The 23,932-nt window shown below is 38.6% G+C and overlaps 1 protein-coding gene across 3 annotated transcripts in view; it reads right to left on the reverse strand.

Annotated features, from left to right (window-relative positions):
- The window catches only part of LOC128690521 (tRNA (guanine(37)-N1)-methyltransferase), a 101,888-nt gene extending 78,196 nt beyond the window's left edge, over nucleotides 1-23,692 (reverse strand). Inside the window, exon 1 of one of the 3 annotated variants that reach the window (XM_053779195.2) lies at nucleotides 23,584-23,692. The gene's annotated coding sequence lies outside the window, so the exon portion shown is untranslated. The remainder of the gene's footprint in view (nucleotides 1-23,583) is intronic. The other 2 variants (XM_053779196.2, XM_053779198.1) reach the window with 2 other exon arrangements.
- Nucleotides 23,693-23,932: the final 240 nt, after the last annotated feature.

Raw genomic sequence — 23,932 nt, forward strand, 5'->3', positions numbered from 1 at the left:
CTTCAGATTTTGACCTTAGACCCTGAAAGGGTTAAATAAAATAAAAGTACAGGATTGTGCATCCACGGCTAGGCTCGGAACATTTTGATCTCCTTCAGTCATTTGTGCTTATTTTAATATTTCCATCAAGGCTGATGTGTAGATTTTTGTATATGCATGTTTTTAGAAGGGCAATAGATATATCAGATCATTATTTAGTTGTAGCAACAGTGAGAGTAAAAAAGTAGACAGGGTACAAAGAAAATGGTATCAGAGAGTAAGAGAGGTAGTTAGGATAAAATATAAGCAACTGTTAGTAGAAAGATGGGCTAGTAGAAGTACAGTATAGGTAATGAGGAGGTTGAAGAGGTATGGATTAGATTTGAGAATGCAGTGAAAGTGTGTGCAACAGAAGTTTGTGGCTATAGGAGGATGAGTGTGGGAGGGAAGAGGAGCGGTTAGTGGAATGATGAGGTAAGGAGAGTGGTAATAGATTAAAAGTTATCAAATGAGAGGATTTTTTATAAAGCAGAAGTGATATATAAAGAGGGTGAAGCATTTGCAGAATAAAAGAGTGGTTAAGAAGCGGCAAGGGAATGTAAAAGGAGAGCAAATGAGAGTGGGTGAGGAGATGTCAACAAATTTTACTTAGAATTAGAAAAAGTTTGGAGCGAGATTAATAAGTTGAGAAAGTCTATGGAACGAATGAATTAGATGGGTAAAAACAGAAGAGGGGAGTTATTAGATGGGGAGCTGGAGATATTGGGAAGATGGAGGGAATATTTTGAGGAATTGTTAAATGTTGATGAAGATAGGGAAGCTCTGATTTCATGCATTGGCCAGGGAGGTATAACATCTTTCTGGAGTGAGAAAGGGGCAGATGTAAGTGTGGGGCAGGTGCGTGAGGCAGTGGGTAAAATGAAAGAGAGTAAAACTGCTGGGATTCAAGGGATCAAGACAGAAATGTTAAAAACAGGTGGGGATAGAGTTTTGGACTGGTTAGCATGTTTATTCAATAAATGTATGAAAGAAGAGAAGGTACCTAGGGACTGGCAGAGAGAATGCATAGTTTCTTTGAATAGTGGCAAAGGGGACAAAAGAAAGTGTAAGAATCATAGGAAAATAAGCCTGTTGAGTATGATAAACAAGGAGGTTTCAGAAAGGGTAGAGGGTGTGTAGACGAAGTGTTTACAATGAAGCATACAAGTGAACAGTATTTAGATAAGGGTATAGAAGTTTTCATTGCATTTATGGATTTGGAAAAGGCATATGATAGGGAGCAATGTGGCAGATGTTGCATGCATATGGAATAGGTGGTAGGGTAGTGAAAGAGTGTTTTTATGAGGATAGTGAGGCACAGGGTAGGGTATGTATCAAATCAAATCAAATTTATTTCTTTGCATAGGTTACAATGTGTGAATGCATATAAAGCATAATGATGGGTACAGAGAAAGCCACTAGCATGCTGGGGCATTCTGAGCAGACTAAACCTAATGCTTACAGACTACTTAATACCAGGCATATAAAGGGTGGTAAATTTTAATTATGCAGTGGAACCTCTACTTACGAGTGCATCCGCGAGTTTTTCCAGATACGAGCAGTCGCTTGGTTGATTTTTTGCTTCCAGACGCAAGTGAAATTTCCAGATGCGAGTGGGACTCAAGGGAAGTTCCTTGATCTAGGGAATTGGAGCTCAGCTGTTTGTTGGACTATCTTATTGAAACTTGGGCAATGTATGATGGAAAGATGCTTCTTAGCGTACACCAAAAATGAAAGAAATCGGACCATAAATAAAGGAGTTCACTTTTCAGCCATTAGCCTCTCCTTAATGGTATATTTTCGTATGTTTCTTATGGTTGTATTCTCATTTTTTTGGTCTCCTTTGTTAGAATGGAAGATATACTACAGAAATAGATATATGATTTTGATTGGTTTCATGACAAAAAGTACCTTGAAATTGAGCTCAAATTAGCAGAAATGTTTGATTCTTTGGCGATGTTCAAGAGTAAACAAATGACGTCACCGCTCATTACCTGTCCGATTGGTACTGCCCCTCAACCTTCACATATTGGACAGCTTTTCAACACGCTAGCAAAAGTGGGAGCAGACATCATGAGGTAGCAGTGGCAGACAACATGAAGCAGCAGTGGCAGACATCATAAGGTAGCAGTGGCAGACAACATGAAGCAGCAGTGGCAGACGTGAAGCAGCAGTGGCAGACATCATGAAGCAGCAGTGACAAAGTGTAGCATTAGGGTGCAGAAATTAAGTGTAGCACTAATAAGTCACTCTGATTTTTTTGGGGTTATCCTAGGTTCTCTACATATGTAGTCAGGAGCAGGAATGGCCGCTGTGGTGGCCCTATAAACCCCAAGTTAAGAATTAATCTAAGTCTGCCCGAAATGCCTAGCCATGCTAGGTGTTCTAGTGGACCCCTCTGTAATTAGTATTTTACTACATGTAAACCACACAATAACCAAATTCTGTAAACTCAGCATTGTAATCCTTATAGAGAATAAACTTTGAATTGAATTTGAATTGAACTACAACAATGGCGCTGTCACCACCACTAGCCATATACGTAATGACATGTATTTTATTCATTCTAGTTTACATATCATGTTTCTATATTATTAAAATTGTTTATAATGTCATATTACATGAATTGTGATAGATAAATAAGCCGTAGAGTTGATTTTAGGGAAATTATTGAAGTACAGTGGACCCCCGCATAACGATTACCTCCGAATGCGACCAATTATGTAAGTGTATTTATGTAAGTGCGTTTGTACGTGTATGTTTAGGGGTCTGAAATGGACTAATCTACTTCACAATATTTCTTATGGGAACAAATTCGGTCAGTACTGGCACCTGACCATACTTCTGGAGTGAAAAAATATTGTTAACCGGGGGTCCACTGTATTTTCTCGTGCCTGGAATTCCACTGGAACAAATTAATTCTATTTCAATTAATTTAAATGAAGAAAACTGATTGCTAATGAGCAAATCCAGATGCGAGCAAGGTCATGGAACGGATTAAACTCATAGGTAGAGGTTCCACTGTACAGTGTTTTCATTATTGCAACAGAGGCAGCTAGTGGTTTATAGTAATTAAATTTATAGTTGAAAAGTATATAAAAAAAATTACAGTACAGTGGAACCTCTACTTATGAGTTTAATCCGTTCTGTGACCTTGCTTGTATCCTGATTTCCTTGTATGTTGAGTCAATTTTCCCAATTTAACCCTTATACTGTCCAAACATAGATCTACATTCACATGCGTAGTGCTCCAGAAGTAGATCTACATTTTTTTACATATTTTGAAATATTACAAAAAAAAAAAAAAAAAAAGTAGATCAAAGTTTTTTTTACACGCTTTCAAATGTAAGAAAAAAAAAGAAGTTCTACTTTTTTTACATACTTTCAGATGTTGAAAAAACGTAGATCTACGTTTGGACAGTTTAAGGGTTAAATTAATTGAAATGCAATTAAACCGTTCCGGCTCTCAGGAGGCACGACAAAACACTTCAATATTTCGCTAATGCCAACTCTACGGCTTACTTATCTATCAAAATTCATCTAATATGACATAATAACAATATAAATAACACAGAAACCTGATACTCTAGAAATAAAATATGTTATTACGTATGTGACTATGGAGTGGTGCCGGCAGCAGACAAGAGTTTGTTTGGAGACAAGACAAAATATTCCTTCAATATTTCACTAATATCAACTCTATGGCATACAGTGGACCCCCGCATACTGTACGCATCACATAACATTCAATCCGCATACCGCTCGCTTTTATCGCAAAAATTTTGCCTCGCATACCGCTCAAAAACCCGCTCACCGCTCTTCGTCCGAGATGCGTCCAATGTGCACCCTTAGCCAGCCTCACATGTGCCGCCAGTGGCATTGTTTACCAGCCAGCCTCCGCGGTAACATCCAAGCATACAATCGGAACATTTCGTATTATTACAGTGTTTTTGATTTTATCTGCAAAATAAGTGACCATGGGCCCCAAGAAAGCTTCTAGTGCCAACCCTACAGTAATAAGGGTGAGAATTACTATAGAGATGAAGAAAAAGATCATTGATAAGTATGAAAGTGGAGTGCGTGTCTCCGAGCTGGCCAGGTTGTATAATAAACCCCAATCAACCATCGCTACTATTGGTGGTACAGCTGCTGCTGCTGCTCTACCACCGTCAGCTGCTGCTGCTGCTGCTGCACTGTCAGCTGCTGCTGCTGCTGTACCACTGTCAGCTGCTGCTGTAGTACCGTCTGCTACTGCTGTAGCATCGTCTGCTGCTGCTGTAGCACTGTCAGCTGCTGCTGCTGCTGTAGCACTGTCAGCTGCTGCTGCTGCTGCTGCACTGTCAGCTGCTGCTGCTGCTGTACCACCGTCAGCTGCTGCTGTAGTACCGTCTGCTGCTGCTGTAGCATCATCTGCTGCTGCTGTAGCACTGTCAGCTGCTGCTGCTGCTGTAGCACTGTCAGCTGCTGCTGCTGTAGCACCGTTGTTGGTGTGGCTTATTGAGAATACCAAGAAACAATTAACCCCAGAGGATTTGCCACCCAGGATAACCCAAAAAAGTCAGTGTCATCGAAGACTGTCTAACTTATTTCCATTAGGGTCCTTAACCCTTTGACTGTCGCGGCCGTATATATACGTTTTACGAGGTGCCGTGTTTGACGTATATATACTCATAAATTCTAGAGGCTTCAAATCAAGCAGGAGAAAGCTGGTAGGCCCACATGTGAGAGAATGGGTCTGTGTGGTCAGTGTGCACCATATAAAAAAAATCCTGGAGCAAGCAGTGCATAATGAGAAAAAAAAAACTCCGACCGTTTTTCTTAATTAAAATGCCGACTTTGTGGTCTATTTTCGTATAGTATTTATGGTTGTATTCTCGTTTTCTTGGTCTCATTTGATAGAGTGGAAAACATGTTACAGAAATAGAGATGTTTTTGATTGATTTTACTATAAAAAGAACCTAGAAATGGAGCTCAAAGTAGGGGAAATGTTTGATTTTTGCCAATGTTCAAAAGTAAACAAATGATGCCATTGTCCAATAAATGTCCAACTAGCCATTCTAATATGCAGTCATGAATGGGTTGATGTTATTTATACAGTTATTACAGCATTGCAGTAGTCTGCATAATAGTAAGTCTAATATTTTTTGTTTGAATAAAAATTCAAAATAGAAAGCAAGAGTAATATCAGAGGGGCCTGGAGACGTGACTGATGAACAAAGAAAACATTATTTTAGAGCCTGGAATGTCTGCATTGTTCATTCTGGACCTTATTTTGAAATTGTCATATTTTTTAGTTTTCGTGAAATTGGCCAAATTGCAAATTTCTGACCACATTATTAGGTAGTTGAAATCGGTAAATGGGCAGTTTCTTGTACTCAATCGATAGAAAAAATGAAGTTCTAAAGAAATAGCTATGAGTTTGGGCGACTAGAACAATGGAATTAGCCGAAAATAGGGCTCAAAGTGGGCGAAATCGCCGATTTGTAAACAGCGCCGAGGTCACTAACTTCGCGAGAGCATAATTCCGTCAGTTTTCCATCAAATTTCGTTTTTTTTGGTGTCATTACAATCGGGAAAAGATTCTCTATCATTTCATAAGAAAAAATAATTTTTTTTTTTTTTTAAATTTTGCGACACCAGGAGACACCTCAGGATTGGGGGTTGCGATAGTCAAAGGGTTAATCTTGTCTCCCAGGATGCAACCCACACCAGTCGACTAACACCCAGGTGAACAGGGAAAAATGCCTGGAACTAGTGCTCATATTGGTGAATTTAAAGCCAGCAAAGGTTGGTTTGAGAGATTTAAGAATCGTAGTGGCATACACAGCGTGATAAGGCCTGTTCTGGAAGAAAATGCCAAACAGGACCTACAGTACTCAGGAGGAAAAGGCACTCCCAGGACACAGTGTCTCATCAGTCATTGCTGCATCTTCAATAAAGGTAAGTGTCATTTATTCATTTAGTAGAGTAGTACATGCACAATATATATTGTGCATGTACTACTCTACTATTGTGCATGTATCCTTCTCTTTGTGTGTAGGAAAATGTATATTTCATGTGGTAAAAATTTTTTTTTCATACTTTTGGGTGTCTTGCACGGATTAATTTGATTTCCATTATTTCTTATGGGGAAAATTCATTCGCATACCGATCATTTCGCATAACAATGAGCCCTCTTGCACGGATTAAAGTCGCTATGCGGGGGTCCACTGTATTTATCTATCATAATTCATCTAATATGACATAATAAACAATATAAATAACATAGAAACCTGATATATACCCTAGAATGAATCAAATATGTCATTACGTGGCAAGTGGAGGCAGCCATAACCACTTTCGCATTGTTGTGGTATTCACTGCCATCTAATGTCAGCCTTTCAAAGCCGTCTATTATTATAATTATTATTATTATAGTACATTATTATTATATATACAGTGGACCCCCGGTTAACGATATTTTTTCACTCCAGAAGTATGTTCAGGTGCCAGTACTGACCGAATTTGTTCCCATAAGGAATATTGTGAAGTAGATTAGTCCATTTCAGACCCCCAAACATACACGTACAAACGCACTTACATAAATACACTTACATAATTGGTCGCATTCGGAGGTGATCATTATGCGGGGGTCCACTGTATTATTATTATATGTTTAATATTATTATTACTATTATATATTATACTATTATTATTATTATTATTATTTATTAGTACAGTGGACCCTCGAACAATGATATTAATCCATTCCAGAGAGCTCGTCGTTAGTCGAATTTATCGTTAGTCGAATTAATTTTCCCCATAAGAAATAATGGAAATCCAATTAATCGGTTCCAAGCACCCAAAAGTATGAAAAAAAAAATTAACATGAAATATACATTTTCCTACACAGAAAAAAGAAGGATACATGCACAACAAATAATGCACTGTACTAAATGAAGGATAAATGACACTTACCTTTACTGAAGATGTAGTGATGAGTGATGAGAACAGAGGAGGGGAGATGATGGAGGAGTTTACAATTGTTTGGGAGGGGAATCCCCTTCCATAAGGACTTTAGGTAGCAAGTCCTTTTCCAGGGTTACTTCCCTTCTTTGTTTTTTAATGCCACTGGGAGCAACTTGAGAGTCACTGGACCTTTGATACACCAAAAATCTGTCCATAGAGCTCTGTACCTTGCCTTCTTTTAAGACTTTCCTAAAGTAGTTCACAACATTGTCATTGTAAAAGTTACCAGCACGGCTTGCAATAGCTGTGTCAGCGTGATTTTCCTCCATAAAGGTTGTTTGCACTTTTGTCCACATTGTACACATTTCCTTAATCGCTGAAGAAGGCAACTTCCTCAATTTCTCTCTCCCCTCCTCTGAAGCAATTTCCTCAGTTGTGGCCTCTTGCTGTTGCAGATGCTCTTGCAGCTTATCAGTGGTTAGTTCTTCATCATCATCCTCCATCAACTCTTCCACATCCTCCCCACTAACCTCCAACCCCATGGACTTCCCTAATGCCACAATAGATTCCACAACTGGCATAGGCTTCTCAGGATTAGCTCCAAACCCTTCAAAATCCCTCTCTTGTACACATTGTCGTCACAATTTCCTCCAAGCAGAGTTCAAGGTCCTGCTAGTCACTCCCTCCAAGCCTTACCTATAACGTTCATGCAATTGAGGATACTAAAGTGATCTTTCCAAAACTCTCTTAGGGTCAATCAAGTGTCTGAGGTCACTTCAAAGCACTTTTGAAACATTGCTTTGGTGTAGTTTTTTGAAATTTGAAATGACCTGCTGGTCCATGGGCTGGAGGAGAGGAGTGGTATTAAGAGACAAAAACTTCACTTTTATGAAGCTCAACTCCCCCGAAATTTGCTCCGGCAAGTCTGAAGGATAAGCAGGAGCATTGTCTAATACCAGGAGGCACTTAAGGTCCAATTTATTTTCCAGGAGGTAATTTTTCACAGTGGGGCCAAACACATGATAAAACCCGTCATAGAAAATGTTCCCAGTGACCCATGCCTTACTGTTTGCCCTCCACATAACACACAAATTAGCCTTGACGACATTGTTTTTTCAGAACACTCTGGGAGTTTCAGAGTGATACACGAGTAGAGGCTTCACTCTGCAATCCCCACTGTCCTTCATAGGCTTGTGTCCTGGGAGTGCTTTTTCCTCCTGTGTAATGTAGGCCCTGTTTGACATTTTCTTCCAAAACAGGCCTCTTTTGTCACAATTAAACACTGTTGGGGTTGCAATCCTTCAGCCTCTATGTACCCCTGGAATTCCTGCACATACTTTTCAGCCACTTTTTTGTTCAAACTGGCAGCCTCACCATGCCTTATAACACTGTGTATGCCACTACGATTCTTAAATCTCTCAAACCAACCTTTGCTGGCCTTAAATTCACTCACTTCACCACTAGCTGCAGACATTTTTTTAGTTAAATCATCATGGAACTGCCTTGCCTTTTCACATATGATCACTTGAGAGATACTATCTCTTGATATCTATTTTTCGTTTATCCACACCAATAACAGTTTCTCAACATCTTTGAGTACAGTGGACCCCCACATACCGATTTTAATCCGTGCAAGAGGGCTCATTGGTATGCGAAATAATCGGTATGCGAATGAATTTTCCCCATAAGAAATAATGGAAATCAAATTAATCCGTGCAAGACACCCAAAAGTATGAAAAAAAAAAATTTTTTACCACATGAAATGTTAATTTTAATACACACAAACTGAAAAAGGCATGCACACTTACATGACACTTTTATTGAAGATCTGGTGATGATTGATGGGATGGGAGGAGGGGAGAGAGAGTGTTAGTGTTTAGAAGGGGAATCCCCTTCCATTAAGACTTGAAGTGTCGAGTCCTTTTCTGGGGTTACTTCCCTTCTTCTTTTAATGCCACTAGGACCAGCTTCAGAGTCACTGGACTTCTTTCGCACAACATATCTGTCCATAGTGGCCTGTACCTCTCATTCCTTTATGACTTCCCTAAAGTGTTTCACAACAGTGTCAGTGTAATAGTCACCAGCACGGCTTGCAATAGCTGTGTGAGGGTGATTTTCATCCATGAAGGTTTGCACTTCAAGCCACTTTTCACAGATTTCCTTAATCTTTGTAGTAGGCAATTTCTTCAATTTCTCTCTCCCCTCCTTCGAACCAGTTTCCTCAGGTCTGGCCTCTTGCTGTTGAAGTTGATCTATCAGCTCATCAGTGGTTAGTTCTTCATTGTCCTCCTCCACCAACTCTTCCACATCCTCCCCACTAACCTCCAACCCCAAGGACTTTCCCAATGCCACAATGGATTCCTCAACTGGCATAATCCTCTCAGGGTTAGCCTCAAACCCTTCAAAATCCCTTTTGTCTACACATTCTGGCCACAGTTTCTTCCAAGCAGAGTTCAAGGTCTTCTTAGTCACTCCCTCCCAAGCCTTACCTATAAGGTTTACACAATTGAGGATATTAAAGTGCTCTCTCCAAAACTCTCTTAGAGTCAGTTGAGTTTCTGAGGTCACTACAAAGCACCTTTCAAACAGAGCTTTTGTGTACAGTTTTTTGAAGTTTGCAATAACCTGCTGGTCCATGGGCTGCAGGAGAGGAGTGGTATTAGGAGGCAAAAACTTGATGTTAATGAATTTCATGTCCCCATAAAGTCGCTCTGCCACGTCTGTAGGATGACCAGGGGCATTGTCTAACACCAGGAGGCACTTAAGTTCTAATTTCTTTTCAGTTAGGTAATCTTTCACATTGGGGGCAAATGCATGGTGTAACCAGTCATAGAAAAAGTCCCTAGTGACCCATGCCTTACTGTTTGCCCTCCACAGCACACACAAATTCTCCTTGAGGACATTCTTTTGCCTGAACAGTCTGGGAGTTTCAGAGTGATACACTAATAAAGGCTTAACTTTGCAATCACCAGTAGCATTGGAACACATCAACAAAGTAAGCCTGTCTTTCATAGGCTTATGTCCTGGGAGTGCCTTTTCCTCCTGAGTAATGTAGGTCCTGCTTGGCATTTTCTTCCAAAACAGGCCTGTTTCATCACAATTAAACACTTGTTCAGGTTTCAGTCCTTCAGCCTCTATGTACTCCTTGAATTCATGCACATATTTTTCAGCCGCTTTGTGGTCCGAACTGGCAGCCTCACCATGCCTTATCACACTATGTATGCCACTACGCTTCTTAAATCTCTCAAACCAACCTTTGCTGGCCTTAAATTCACTCACATCATCACTAGTTGCAGGCATTTTTTTAATTAAATCCTCATGCAACTTCCTAGCCTTTTCACTTATGATCACTTGAGAGACGCTATCTCCTGCTAGCTGTTTTTCATTTATCCACACCAATAAGAGTCTCTCAACATCTTCCATCACTTGCGATCTTTGTTTCGAAAACACAGTTAAACCTTTGGCAAGAACAGCTTCCTTGATTGCCTTTCTGGTGCCCACAATAGTAGCGATGGTTGATTGGGGTTTCTTGTACAACCTGGCCAGGTCGGCGATACGCACTCCACTTTCATACTTATCAATGATCTCTTTCTTCATCTCTATTGGAATTCTCACCCTCTATTGGAATTCTCAGCTAGCCAGCCAGCTGGCTGGCTGGCTGGCTGGCTGGCTGGCTGGCTGGCTGGCTGGCTGGCTGGCTGGCTGGCTGGGGACACACAAGTGCGGGTAGGCAGACCGTGGTACGATAATATTTCAATAATATTTCTCACCCTTTTTACCACAGGGTTGGCACTAGAAGCTTTCTTTGGGCCCATGGTGGCTTATTTAGCAGTTAAAGCACTAAAAATAATGGAATAATACAAAATACACCTACCATCCGACTTACGACCTGCTCGACTTACGACCGTGTTTTTTATGCCAAATTTCTGGGAAATAAACAACTATTTGTGTTGTACACAGTGTTTATCCTAAACCTTACAGTATAAAATACATTACTAACAACATAAAAAGTAAAGTAGAACATGAAATACCAAAATAAAACAATAAAATAGTCATTACAAAAATGTTTCGCTGATATTCAGTACAGTAGGGCCCCGCTTTACGGCGTTTCACTTTACGGCATTCCACTAATACGGTCATTTCAAATTATGACCAAAACTCGATATACGGCTCTCCCCACCTGACTTTCTAATACGGTCACCGTGCCCCACCCGGTTTGTTTACATTCTCTGTGAGATCTGTAAGCATTAAGTCTCTCCATTTTGTCTGGAAACTCCAAAATTTCAAGTGTTTTTAAAAGTTATTTCAAATTTTATATATACAGTGGACCCCCGGTTAACGATATTTTTTCACTCCAGAAGTATGTTCAGGTGCCAGTACTGACCGAATTTGTTTCCTTAAGGAATATTGTGAAGTAGATTAGTCCATTTCAGACCCCCAAACATACACGTACAAACGCACTTACATAAATACACTTACATAATTGGTCACATTTGGAGGTGATCGTTATGCGGGGGTCCACTGTACTCTGATAATTATACTTATGTATACCTGTACCTAAATAAGCTTACACACTGTGCTGGTGTGCAGGTACACATTAAAATCAGTAAGAGTGTCTTATGTCTCCAGACATCATATTAGTAATAATAATAATAATCATCGAGTCTCATTTAAATGTCGTATATTACGTTAATATACACATTTTCATTAATCAATCTATGATATTTTTTCAAAATTATATAATAAACACGATGCATAACATATAAGTAAGATAAATACACCCCACAGTAGAATAAATAAACATAAATGTGAGATGTGGTAGCAGACGACTTGCACAAGTGACACCATATTAGAAATGATAATAATAATAATAATAATAATAATCACCGAGTCTCATTAAATGTCGTATATTACGTTAATATACACATTTTCATTAATCTATCCATGATATTTTTTTCAAAATTATATAACACGATATATAACATAAAAAGATGATAAATACACCCCACAATAGAATAAATAAACATAAATATAAGATGTGGTAGCCAGATAACGTGTACAAGTGACAGCAAAAATAACATTTTCTCTAATCTAACATTAGAGAAAATGTGTTACTGAGGGTAACTGTAGAAAATTATTCCTTTCGTATGTATGTAAGTTTATTCAGGTATACACAAATAGTTACATAGATTATCATACATAACAACATATGTGTAGAAACCCAGGATAACCCAAAAAAGTCAAGAGTGACGTATTTCCATTGCCTTCACTCAGAGCATCATTTCTTCTCAAAATGATGTTACATGAGAATGGGAGTGTTCTTCTTTATTTATTCTATCGTATCAATGTAGAGACAACTTCTACACAATGTAACTTGTACACAAACCAGACGTGTACACTTTGTTTACAAAACTTATGTTCGCCTGGTTTGTTTACATAACTCTGCGCCTGTCCTCTTTCATGCACTCATTCTTTCTCTCTCTCATTTATTCGTTTTGTCTCATTTACTTACTCCTGACCCTACATTAAGACTACAAATATTTAAAGGTAAGTAACGAGTGAACTGTATATACATTTTATCGCTCTGGGATGCTTAAATATCATAGAATAGTAGGTGTGGGTGGGTTGGCCTGGTACGGTAGCCCGGCTGACTACCATACATACCACACTTGATTTCTTACAATAAATACTATTCATCTCACCCTAGATTAAGACTACAAATATTTTAAAGTAAGTAATGAGTAAACTGTATATGCATTTTATCGCTCTATGATGCTTAAATGTAATAGAATATTATGTGGCCTGGTATGGTAGCCTGGCTGACTACCATACATACCACACTTGATTTCTTACAATAAATACTACTTGTCTCACCTAGATTAAGACTATAAATATTTTAAGGTAAGTAAAGAGTGCACTATGTGTGTATTGTACTTTTTTATTATTTTTTGATGCCTGGTTCTATTGCTAACTAATATATTTTAGTGTAAACTTGTTATCTAGTGTTTGTATGCATTTATAAGTGAAAAAAAGGGTGTTCCACTTTACGGCGGTTTCCGCTTTACGGCGGTAGCCTGGAACCTAACCTGCCATATAAGTGGGGCCCTACTGTAGTAAAGTTCGACTTACGACCATTTTGATTTACGACTGGTTTCTTGGAACCGAACTCGGTCGTAAGTCGGATGGTAAGTGTATATTGAATGTATGCGTGCAACCGTCTGCCCTGGCTTGTAAACAATGGCACTAGCTGAGCTGAGGCACTCTGGCCAGATGGACCGCATTTGGGACGAATAATGTAAGTCGAGTTTTTCTTCGTAGGTTGGGGAAATTTTTTTATGCTCAAATGCTTCGTAAGCCAATTTTATCATAAGATGAGGCCTTCGTAAGTCGGGGGTTCACTGTAGTATGCTTTTTGATGATTTTTTAACCCTAGAATTTTGGAAATAGTTTTCAAAGTTTTTCAATATTTCTTTCGGAGTTATTCAGTCTATTAGAATAGTAACTTTATTTAAATTTTCTATTTCCCTGAAGAGAATACAGGCACCATCCGACTTACGACTGAGTTCGGTTCCGACAAACCATTTCTAGGTCGAAATGGACGTAAGTCAAACCTTACTACTGAATATCAACATCACATTTTTGTAATAACTTTATTTTATTGTTTTATTTTGGTATTTCATTTTTTACTTTACTTTTTATACTGTTAGTACTGTATTTTATACTTTAAAGTTTAGGTTAAACACTGTGTACAACACAAACAGTTGTTTATTTCTCAGAAATTTGGCATAGAAAACACGATCCTAAGTCGAATGGTCGTACGTTGAGCAGGTCGTAAGTCGGATGGTAGGTGTATCTAGTTTATGTATACATCTTTTCATTATAATGTTTCTTATCATGAGCTGAGAAATCCTTTTTTAAGCCATGCATTTTTAGCCACTTTGTTTGTAGGTCTTTGAATTTTTATTAACAAAGCATACCGATGTTTTAAGGCACTGGGGAAGTTTTCTGCCCCAGAATGTAAATTCTGGGGCAGAAAATGTTGATAAATAGGTGCTTAGTGATTGTTGTGGAGGATTAGAAAGTCAAAAATAGAAATAAGCCACAGTTTTCTTTGATTATGCTGGGTAATAAGCTTAAGAATAGTTTTCTTCTTATTACAGAACTGAGTTTCTCACTGCTCATCCATGGACATAACAGTTGAATTAAAAATGGCAGCAACAGATGATCCGAGTAATTTTCACTTTGTTCTGGGGCAAAGACCTTCCAGAGAGATTTGGTTTGTTCTTGTAGTCAGTATTATTTCTTCTATGCTGCAATGTGAGAAGAGCATTGGAAGCAACCAAAGTTATTGTTACACTTTTATGGTAATGCAGTAGAAACCCCTGTATCTGCAGATTTTGTTTCCGCAGTTTCAGTTATCCACGGTTTACTGTGGCCTGAAAATAACCCTTAATTTTGCTTAATAATGTCACCAAAGCACAAAAGTAGTGATGGTAACTACTTTTCTTCTAAGAAAAGCAATGAAGTGCTTTCCATCAGTGAAAAAGTGCTAATTCTCCACTTACTGTCTGTAATTTATCAATTAACCCTTTCAGGGTTTCCGACGTACTAGTATGGCTTATGCACCAAGGTTATTGACGTACTTGTGCGCCTAAATTCTAGCGCCTTCAAATCTAGTGAGAGAAAGCTGGTAGGCCTACATATGAAAGAATGGGTCTATGCAGTCAGTGTGCACAGTATAAAAAAAATTCTGCAGCACACAGTGCAAAATGAGAAAAAAAAACTCCGACCGTGTTTTTGGTTTAAAACAGCGACTTTGCAGCATATTTTCGTATGGTATTTATGGTTGTATTTTAGTTTTCCTGGTCTCATTTTATAGAATGAAAGACATATTATAGAAATTGAGATGATTTTGATTGGTTTCACAAAGAAAAGTACCTTGAAATTGAGCTCAAAGTAGCAGAAATGTTTGATTTTTACCAAAGTTCAAAAGTAAACAAATCATGCCAAACGTCCAATACACGTCAACTGGTGAGTCTAATATTCTTTCACGTGCACTGATATTATTTATACCATTTCTACACTAATGCAGTAGTCTGCATAACAGTAAATCTTCTATTTTTTTGTGAGAATAAAAATTCAAAGTAGAAAGCAAAAGAGATGTAAGAGGGGCCTGGGGACGTGACTAATGAACAGAGAATATGTTATTTTAATGCCAGGTATGTCTGTCTTGTTTATTCTGGACCCTATTTGGAAATTGGCATCTTCTGAAATTTGTGTGAAATTGGCAAAATTGCCAATTTCTGACCACTTTATTGGATAGTCGAAATCGGTAAATGGGTGGTTTCTTGTACTCATTCGATAGAAAAAATGGAGTTCTAGCGATATAGATATGATTTTTGTCGACCAGTACACTGGAATTGGCCGAAAATAGGGCTCAAAGTGGGCAAAATCACCAATGCATAAACATCATCGAGACCGCTAACTTCGCGAGAACATAATTCCGCAAGTTTTCCATCAAATATCATACTTTTGGTGTCATTATGATCGGGGAAAGATTCTCTTTCATTTCATAAGAAAAAATCATTTTTTTTTTCTGAAAAATATTCAACCCTGAGAACGAGTTTAGGAGAGGGCCTCATGACCTTGAAAGGGTTAAACTTTATCATAGGTATGAATGTATGTAAATGAAAACTGACTTATATATAGGGTTCGCTACTATCTACGGTTTCGAGTATCCATGGAAGGTCTTGGAATGTATTCCCCAAGGATACGGGTGGACTACGGTATAAACAAACTGCATTACAGTACTATATGACTATTCTTTCCATTGGTCAGAATGTTTAGAAAGCATGGGCATATATATTATAAAAACAATTACATACATTATCTAATACTTTAAGGTACTGTACAGTGAAAATCGTGGCCAATGGTACTATCATGATAGTGCACTGCATTCATATGGTAGACCATTTCACCAGATATTGTGAGTTAGTTCCTACTGCAGATAAGACTGCCGAAACAGTAGCTAAAGCGTTTAAGGAACATAAAATCGGCAGGCATACAACTCCTGAGTCCCTGGTAACAGATAATCGAGGTGAATTCTGTAATGAGATTCCTGAAAAGTTGTGTATCTTGTACAAGATCTCTAAATCAACCATTGTTTCTCACCATCCTGCCAGTAATTGTCTAACAGAAAGAACTAATAAGAAAATGCTCGATATGTTGAGAGCCACTATTAACCCTTTGACTGTTTTGGTCATATATATACGTCTTACAAGCCAGTGTTTTGGACGCATTAATACGCATAAATTCTAGCGGCTTCAAATCAAGCAGGAGAAAGCTGGTAGGCCCACATGTGAGAGAATGGGTCTGTGTGGTCAGTGTGCACCACATAAAAAAAATCCTGCAGCACGCAATGCATGAGAAAAAAAACTGACCGTTGTTTTGAATTAAAACGCCGACTTTGAGGTGTATTTTCGTATAGTATTTATCGTTGTATTCTCATTTTCATGGTCTCACGTGATAAAATGCAAAACATATTACAGAAATAGAGATGATTTTGATTAGTTTCACGATGAAAACAACCTTGAAATTGAGCTCAAAGTAGCAAAAATGTTCGATTTTTACCCATATTCAGGAGTAAGCAAATCACACCACACACCCAATACACATGAACTGGGGAGTCTAATATTCTTTCACTAGTGTACTGATATTATTTATACCATTTTTACAATAATGCAGTAGTCTGCATAACAGTAAATTTTGTATTTTTTGTATGAATAAAAAATCAAAATAGAAAGCAATAGTAATATAAGAGGGGCCTAGAGATGTGACTAATGAACAGAGGATATGTTATTTTAGTGCCAAAAATGTCTACATTGTTTATTCTGGACCCTATTTTGAAACTGGCATCCTTTTTAATTTGTGTGAAATTGGCCAAATTGTCAATTTCTGACCACTTTACTGGGCAGTTCAAATTGGTAAATGGGCAGTTTCTTGTACTCAACTGATAGAAAAAAATGGAGTTCTAAAGAAATAGCTATGAGTTTGGTCAACTGGAACAACGAAATTGGCCAAAAACAGGGCTCAAAGTAGGCGAAATCGCCGATGCGTATATGTCGCTGAGACCGCTAACTTTGTGGGAACGTAATTCCGTGAGTTTTCGACCAAATTTTGTACTTTTGGTGTCATTACCATCGGGAAAATATTCTCTATCATTTCACAAGAAAAATTTTTTTTTTCCCAAAAATTTTGCGACATAGAATGATACTTTCAGAAAGGGGCTTGCGACAGTCAAAGGGTTAATACCAATAGTGCATCCTGGGATGAAGTTATACCTGATATTCAGAGTGCCATAAATTCTGCTTACAATGCTTCAATAGGTGACACTTCACATTATTTGTTGTATGGTGTAGATAAGCGTTTACCATATGAGTTGTTATATTCTAATCCAAAACCAAATTACAATCCTGATGATTTCATAGCAACTCGTACCAGCTTAGATCAAGGTGTTTTTAGAAGAATCCGAAACACTTCATAAATCAACAGCAGAATTTACAACAGTCATTAATACTCGAGCAAAGCCAACCAAAATTTAAGTAGGTTCAAGAGTTATGCTAACTACGTATAATAAAACATCCACAATGCCTAAGCTTGATCAAAAGTTTGTTGGTCCATATCGAGTAGTCAAACATGTCAGTGGCAATAAGTACAAAGTTAGAGAAATCAGTACTGGTCAGTATAAAGAATCGCACTTAGATCATACAAAGTTAGTTTGTGATGATGACGAGGTTCTTAACATCCAGACAAATGTGACGGACTCTGACATTCCTCCTGACTCAGTACCCTCTATCTCTAACAACCACACAGATGAACAACCTGAGAGTCGTTATTCCCTACGTACATGACAAGTAATGAGGAATCCTAAAGTTTCAGTTGTAAATACCAATACATGCCTCAATCATGGCATGTGTTAACCATTGCAACAGAATTTGACCCCCCCTAGAGATGATGACCACTCTGGATATGTAACTCTCACCCTAGCAGAGTTGGAGTTAAATGTAAATAACCTCTATAAAAAGACAATCTAGTCTAGAGAGTATTTCCACTGTGTGTCTGCTATGTAAACTTATTCAAAAAATTTTTGTGTGTGTTCACATTCTCTCCGAATTCTGAGAATTAACGGTAAAAGACTTGTGATATTGTGGCAGTGGCCATAAAAGACTATTTTATTCAGATTAGTAACCTCAGAGAGTTAGTAATCCAGCCTTTACCTTATACTCAGGTATGACCTCAGTATTATTCTGTGTGATAACTCATTCAAAATTAATGTGGATGTGTACGTATTTGATACAGTATAGTGTTTATTTGTGAAAATGTTAAAAAACTAATGTAACACAACTTAGCCAATTTAACCTAACCCAATATAGCCTAACCTAACTCAACCTAACCAAACCTAAGAAATAATGATACTCACATTACTGCTGCAGTATTCTGCAAACCTCATAAAAATATAAAAATTAAAAAAGGTTACAATTCTAATACACTGAATGCCTCCAAAGGACATATTTAAAAACCTTGAAAGCTACCTCCCAAATATTGGGGTCAAAAACCATCAAAAACAGACTAATCCTCTCCAAAGCAAATCAACTGTACATCTCCACTACTACACCAAGCACACCAAGTACACCAAGCAGGACAAGGCAGAGGCTCCTGGGCTCCCTCACAAGACTCTCTCAATATAAGTTACCAACCGTCCAAGTGCGTATTCCTTCAACCATCCAATATCTCCTGAACACCCGCCTGACAAAGTTGCAAATATCCCATGTGATATTGCATCAAAAAATGTAGAGAAGGCAAGTGCGTGGTGGTGGCGGCAGCAGTGGTGGTTAGGCTGTGCCAATGAACCTACCACCCAACACTGGGTCATTGGTTCACTGCATCGTTATTATTTTTATATCATGGATTATATTTTGATAAATAGCAATTTTCACAACAGATATGTGTATTTCCTGTATTGATGGGGCTCTGACCTGGAATCAGAGCAAACATTCAAATTCATATTCATTATTTCTTTTCTGCAGTATACAGGTAATGTAGTTTATATGTAATAAAATATTGTTAGGCACAAAAGAAAGCCACTAACATGAAATGCATTTTGAATCAGGATAACCCAAGACAGCCTAGCAGTGTGATAAGATATAAGATTTTGTTTAGATTTTTAACCCAGAGGGTTAGCCACCCAGGTTAGATTAACTAAGAAAGTCAGTGTGTCCGCAAGGACTGTCTGTCTTGCTCTCAATGGGGTCCTTCAATCTTTTCCCCTATGATGTGACCCACACCAGTTGGCTAACACCCAGGTACCTATTTCCTTGCTAGGTGAATGGGGACAGCAGGTGTAAGGAAACACGCCTAATATTTCCACCCAGCTGGGGATCAAACACAGTGTGTGAGGCAAGGGTGTTGGTTACCAGGCCAAGTGAATTATATTTTCACTGTGGTCCTTTGGTCTCTCCCAGGATGTGACCTACAACAGTTGACTAACAACCAGGTACCTACTTCCTTCATTTTATTACTTCTTCTCTTTCTCCAATCCCTGTCCCCTCCCACATATAAACTGGCTCCCTACCTTCACTTCTTTGTGAGACTAGTTAATGGTCTAAGTCAGACCAAAACAGCATCACAAGTTTCTCTCTCCTACAGTCAGGTTATTTGTGTATTCTTTCTGAATGAGGGCAACAGGTGTATATTAAATAAGGCTAGTTACAAATATGATAACAGTGATGACTACTACTACTTCTGTCACTGTGTAAGTTTATTTAGGTACAAGTACACATAAGTCACTAGTCATGATAATAACCTTAAAAATTAAAACAGCTAAATAATTCAACTGTGTGGAAATCAGTTACAATAAAAGGATGTGTAACAGGAATAAAGTGAACTGGGTTATGTATTTACACGAACATTAAATAGTTTTCTTCCTGAACTGTCTCATGCTAGGACGGGCTTTGACATGTGCAGGCAGTCCATTCCATTCTTCTATTGCTGCATAATAAGAGGTGTTTGAGGCCTTACCACCGACTGTAGGCACTACAAAATTGTGTTCACTTCTCCTAATACCTTACTGGTTTTGGTTCCTAATTTTGACAAACTTGGCAGCAAGATATTCTGTACAATGCTTGCCTGGAGAGGGTTTTGGGAGTTAATGCCCCCGCAACGTTGTGACCAGGGTTCGCAGTGGATCAGAGCCTGATCAACCAGACTGTTACTGCTGGCTGCAACCAAACTGATGTATGAACCACAGCCTGGCTGATCAGGTACTGCTTGTGAGCAATTTTATAAACAAGATTTAACTTGAGTTGCTTTACTCTGCCTTCAACATTCAACATATCCAGTTGTTGTAATTCATCTTGGCCTACATGCTCTCTTGGAACCAGGTCCAGGATGAATCTCACCATTTTGTTTTGGGTGATTGTAGCCTGTCTTTCATTTTTCTTGTTAAAGCAGATTACCAGAGTCCCTGTCTACAGAGGGACTTTAGCATGGCATTCACTTTTTTTATATTACATTGTTACTTATCAATTCTTCTGACATACTTAGGTCAAAGGGAATTCCCAGATATTTTACTGAAGACATTGAAGTGATGGGTTCCTCATTACACCGGACATTAACTGCATTTGCCCTTTTCAGTTTACTTTTTTGTGCCAAAGAGTAAGACTTGTTTTCCCGAGGTGCAGCAATACTTTGTTGTCTACTAACCCTTTGCTGCAAGATTCAAATTCTAGTAATAATACATTACTTATATCTTGTGGGTCTTTACCTGGGACTAGCAGAGCACTGTCATCTGCATACAACAGATTACACTTCGACACTGATGAACATGTCAGTCACATAACATAAAAAGAGTAAAGAGCTCAGAATATTACCTTGTAGAACCCAACATGTTATTGGCAGGGGTTCTGATTCTGTATTATTGATCTTGACAATTTGTTTCCTGTTGCTCAGATAGGATTTAAACCAGTCTACAGAACCTATGCTGATAGCTTGTACTGTTGTTTCTTACATAATATGTTATGGTTAATTGTGCTGAATACCTTTTGCATGTCTAAGGTTACCATTCCTATGAAATTCCCTAGCGACATTTCAGTTCTCAGGCAGCCCATCAAATTAATGAGGGAGGTGAATGAGATCTTCTAAAACCTGACTGGAATCTATGGAGAATGTTTTTGTCATTAAGATACTTAACTACTTGACATTACACCGCCTTCTCTAGAATTTTGGACATCACACTGAGTATACTAACAGGCCTATAGTTGCTGACATCAGACCTACTATTTTTCTTGACGACTGGAGTAACTTTGGCTTCCTTGAACCCCTCTGGAACAGTACTGGTGGTGATGGACAAATTTACTGTGTGTGTGTAATGAAGACTGGCAATTCAGAGGTACGTACCATCTTTTAGGAATTTAGCTGGGATGTTGTCTGAACCAGTTCCTCTCATTGTGTTTAACTTAGTTCTTTTAACACGAAGTCATACGATACACCTACCAGTTGGAACTGTTTGTGTCTGGTGTTATGCCTGTAGGTCCTGTCACAACTATCAAGAAAGTGTTTTTGGTCAGGGTTAATGATGGAATTTAAGGTTCTGTAAATGTAGGTTGCACAGCAGTGGGGGGGGGGTGTTACCCGGGATTGGATTGCGTGATTATTCTTACTGCGGCTTTTTGTTGGGTTATTATTCGCTTTAGGTGTATTGCTGCAGTTGATCCCCAAGCACAAAGAGTATAGGTGAGATAGGGATAAATGAGTGAATGGTATAGAGTGAGAAGAGCAGATTGTGGCACACAGTAATGTATCTAGGAGAGGATCCCAATCGCTTTGGATACTTTTTTTTATGTGTTGGATATGGGCGCTGAAATTCAGGTTGCTGTCGAGGTGCAGGCCTAGGAATTTGCCCTCATTATGTCTGGAAATAAGAGTGTTGTCCATCTTAATGTTAAGTTGTGCAACACCTGCTCTGTTACCAAACATAATATAGAATGTTTTGTCAGTGTTAAGTGTAAGTTTATTGGCTGTCATCCAAGTAGATATTTTGAGTGACTCATTGTTAACAATGGTGTTGAGGGAGGCAAGATTTGGGTGGGAGATGACATAAGTCGTGTCGTCAGCAAAGAGAATGGGTTTCAGGTGTTGCGATACGTTGGGAAGATCATTTATGTATAAGAGGAAGAGCAGGGGACCAAGGATACTTCCCTATGGTACTCCAGTATCAATTGGCCATGTTGATGAGGTTGTGTCTTTAATGGTGACATACTGATACCTATTAGTAAGGTAGGATTTAAAATATGCAAGTGCATGGCCTCTTATACCATAATGGTTAAGTTTGTGGAGTAGGATGCCGTGGTCTACTGTGTCAAAAGCTTTTCTTAGGTCAATAAAAAGTCTTAATGGATATTCCTTATTTTCCATTGCTGTGTAAAGCAGGTCTAGTATTTTTACAATTGCATCATTAGTGTTTTTATTTTTCCTGAAGCCAAATTGGCAGGGGTTGAGTATGATTTGTGCTGTTATAAACGAATATAATCTCTTGTGCACAAGTTTCTCAAAGATTTTGGATAGCAATGGTAAGCTTGATACTGACTTGTAGTTGCTTACATCTGAGGGGTCACCACCTTTATATACTGGTGTTACCCTTGCTGTCTTGAGTAGTGTTAGGGAAGTGCTAGTTTCTAGTGACTTGTTAAAAAGTAATGAAATAGCATGGGAAAGGACATGGGCCGCTCGCTTGCACAAAAATGGTGGGACGTGAGACAGTTTCCCTGAATTATTTTTAAGTGACTTAATAATCGTGGTGACTTAAGTGGGCTCAGTAGGTGCAAGATAGAAAGAGTTTGGAAAATTCCCATCTAAGTAAGCATTTGCACGGGTGTTGGTACCTGCGATTTTACTGGCAAGATTAGATCCTGTGGTTGAGAAGAAGTCGTTTATCTTGTTAACTGTATCAATAGGCTGTAGTGGTGTTTCGTTCAGTTTAGTTAGGACAATATCCTTGGTTTTTTTTAGTTTGTGGGTTCCCAGAATCTGAGAGTTTTCTCCAGGTCTTTTTTATATCTCCTCTTGTTTCAGTGAATCTGCTGTAGTACAATTGTTTGGCTTTTTTATTAGTTTGGTGAGAACTGATGAATAGTGGTTAAGAATATCTTTGTGTATTAAGCCCTGTCTATATTGCTTTTCATATTGGTGTTTCTTATCAATGGATTTCAGAATGCTGCTGGTTAGCCATGGGTAACTGAGCCGTTTATTCGTGATCTGTTTCGTTTTTATAGGACAATGTTTGTTGTATAGTCTAAGTAATTTATTCAGAAATATATCTGTCCAATCGTCAATATCACTGACCTTGGAGAATTCTGTAAGTCAGTCAACTGTCTCTAGCTCTGCTGTGAAATTACTTACCGAGGCCTCATGACCTCATTTTCAATCTTTTACAAACCTATGTAGAATTTTATCAAAACTGAGCTACTGACCCTCATGCAAGAAAATCGCCACGGTATTGTGACTTATTATTTTTTACAAAGGCCTGAATAACTTCAAGATATAGTTGCTTTTGTATCTTACCGATATGTGCAGCGTGTTATTGTTGTTGTTGTTGTTGTGGTTTATAGGGCCACTGAGAGCGTACGCCGTACCGAGCTCTGTCTCCCAGCGCTCAGGACAAGAACCTCAACCAAGACTACCGCCCACGGGATGGGTATGGAGTGCATAATAGATATTAAACTAACTAGACCAAAGTGGAAGGAAGTTAATTAAGTTTTTATTCAAGTACAGGTGCACATAAATATAGTTACATAGATTATAGTACATAGTTCACGAGGAGAGCCAAAAGGTGCCTGTATACCCTGTGGCCTGGTGGCAAAAGCTCTCGCTTCACACACGGAGGGCCCGGGTTCAATTTCCGGCGGCTGGA

This window comes from Cherax quadricarinatus, chromosome 29 (assembly GCF_038502225.1).
Source record: "Cherax quadricarinatus isolate ZL_2023a chromosome 29, ASM3850222v1, whole genome shotgun sequence".
NCBI classification, from domain to species: Eukaryota; Metazoa; Arthropoda; class Malacostraca; order Decapoda; family Parastacidae; genus Cherax; species Cherax quadricarinatus.